Raw genomic sequence first — 2,954 nt, 5'->3', positions numbered from 1 at the left:
GGAATGATGCTAAAGCTGAAACTCCAGTACTTTGGCCACCTCATGTGAAGAGTTGACTCATTGGAAAAGACTCTGATGCTAGGAGGGATTGGGGACAAGAAGAGAAGGGGACGACAGAGGATGAGATGGCTGGATGGCATCACTGACTCGATGGACATGAGTCTGAGTGAACTCTGGGAGTTGGTGATGCACAGGGAGGCCTGGCGTGCTGTGATTCATGGGGTCGCAAAGAGTTGGACATGACTGAGTGACTGATCTGATCTGATCTGATCTGAATTATCTTTAATGATTTAGAAGAAAATCCATCCACTAAAATGACCGAGACAGTGTTTCACCTAATTAAATGGCTTGTGGTCCACTGAGTAATACTCCAATTACAATTCTGTGTAATTCATATATTCGTGGTCATGGGGGGAAATACAAGACCCAGGGTTTGGCAGAATTTAGACTGTGAATTCAGCTTTTAAATTTTTTTTTGTATTTTTTGATATTTCTAATGTCCCTGGAAATAAAATGCCATTTTACTGGCATGCTCATTGAAATATACTGTCATTTTTGCAAGCCTAAAGTCTTTTAATATCTTAAAAACGTTTGAATACTGAGAAGAAATATACTGGAGGTTCATTAATCCTAAAAAGAAATTCTCAGTAAATTAATCAAGAACATCTGGTTTCATATCAGTTCATGTTTCTTTCTGTATCTTGCAAATTAAGTGGAAAAGATGGAGCTACCACTCGTATAGATTATTCCACAAACTATAGATGATCCCTTTCTATGATCAGAAACATTTTAATTTGCACTAATACGGCATGAAGTGGTTTTCACAGTTAAGATTTGTATTACTGAAAGTGGTAGCAGTGAGCAACAGGGAAATTGCAAAAATGCAGAGAATTCTGTAATTCCATAAACCTAGTTCCAATTTGCGGAGAAGGCAATGACACCCCACTCCAGTACTCTTGCCTGGAAAATCCCCTGGTGGGCTGCCGTCTATGGGGTCGCACAGAGTCGGACACGACTGAAGCGACTTGGCAGCAGCAGCAGTTCCAATTTGAATACAAACCTACCATTAATCCACTGATTTTCTGCAAAATCATTTGAAATTGCTAACGTTGAACACCAAATCAATTTTTCAGTCTCTTTGGTTATTGATATGAGTATTGCATCAGGAAACTAAAACAGTGGCTTCAGTCTTCCTAATATACCAAGGTGTTGCTAATATTTTCAAATGTTGAAGGAAAGCCATTTGTTAAAATAGCCTGAATAATAATGGATATTTACAATGTATCTGCCCAGTCCCTCTTGCTATTGGAAAAAAATATTCTGATGACATATTATTTATGTCTAGGGTTGTTTGTAGTGGATATCAACTAGGCCTTCATGGAGCTGAGTCTGTAGCCTGACACTTGATCTGGACAAAACAAAGATGAAGCAGACTGTCTGTATCTCGGGGCCATTCATTTTAAGGCATAGCAGCTCTTGCTTCCCCATCTTCTCCAAGTTTGCCTCATCATAACAGAGGTTTACTCATTGGTAGAGAAAATTTGTAATTTTCACTGTATCTTGAATACATTTTGTATAAAATTATTGTTGGTAAATATAATAATTATATATAATTTATAAATATAAATTATATCGTTTTGTTTCTCATAACATTATATATACTTTATATTATATATTTAATTATATATTGGTGGCTGAGACAGTAAAGAATCTGTCTTCAGTAAACCTGGGTTTGATCTCTGAGTTGGGAAGATCCCCTGGAGAAGGCAATGGCAATCCACTCTAGTATTCTTACCTGGAGAATCACACAGACAGAGAAACCTGATGAGCTACAGTCCGTGGTTTTTCAGAGAGTCAGACACGAGAAAGAAACTAACACTCACTTATAATTTTAGATATATCAAAAAGGTTTAGCTGCTAAGTCATACTGGAGTGGGTTGCCATCTCCTTCTCCAGGGGATCTTCCCGACCTAGGGATTGAACTCAGGTCTCCTGCATTGCAGGTGATCTCCTGCATTGCAGGTAGATTACTTACTGACTCAGCCACCAGAGAGGCCCACAGCAATATTGGGGTGGGTTGCCATTTCCTTCTCCAGGGAATCTTCCCCACCCAGGAATCGAACCTGTGTCTCCTGTGTCTCCTACATTGAAGGTGTATTCTTTACCATTAAGCCACTATGGAAGCCTTATATATTAAAATAGATGATCTAAAATCACATTTACAAGTAATTAATATAAGTTAATTAGATTCAATTAATGAATGAATCAATGTTAAGCAAAATGTCAATATAAAAACCCAAAAATTATCCCAGGAGCTAATATAACCTTAATGAAGGTTTTGATGGAAGGTATGTGATTATTTCATGAATAAGATTCTATAATTAATTTAAGCACAAGATGGAAGGCATAAACTAGTTGCAACTTAAGATTTATGCCAATTCACAAACTTTGTGGGTGCTTACCCAGAGATCAAATTGCCAACATCCACTGGATCATGGAAAAAGCAAGAGAGTTCCAGAAAAACATCTATTTCTGCTTTATTGACTATGCCAAAGCCTTTGACTGTGTGGATCACAATAAACTGTGGAAAATTCTGAAAGAGATGGGAATACCAGACCACCTGCCTGCCTCTTGAGAAATCTGTATGCAGGTCAGGAAGCAACAGTTAGAACTGGACATGGAACAACAGACTGGTTCCAAATAGGGAACGGAATACGTCAAGGCTGTATATTGTCACCCTGCTTATTTAACTCATATGCAGAGTACATCATGAGAAACGCTGGACTGGAAGAAACACAAGCTGGAATCAAGACTGCCGGGAGAAATATCAATAACCTCAGATATGCAGATGACACCACCCTTATGGCAGAAAGTGAAGAGGAACTCAAAAGCCTCTTGATGAAAGTGAAAGTGGAGAGTGAAAAAGTTGGCTTAAAGCTGACATTCAGAAAATG

General features: G+C 38.3%; 1 pseudogene; it reads left to right on the top strand.

Annotated features, from left to right (window-relative positions):
• The first annotated feature begins 2,329 nt into the window (after positions 1 to 2,329).
• LOC104999113 overlaps positions 2,330 to 2,954 on the top strand; it is a 3,457-nt pseudogene continuing 2,832 nt past the window's right edge.

Source organism: Bison bison, unplaced genomic scaffold (assembly GCF_000754665.1).
Source record: "Bison bison bison isolate TAMUID 2011002044 unplaced genomic scaffold, Bison_UMD1.0 scf7180017864343, whole genome shotgun sequence".
NCBI classification, from domain to species: Eukaryota; Metazoa; Chordata; class Mammalia; order Artiodactyla; family Bovidae; genus Bison; species Bison bison.
Note: the sequence above shows the minus strand (reverse complement) of the source record. Positions and strands in the feature narration are given on the sequence as shown.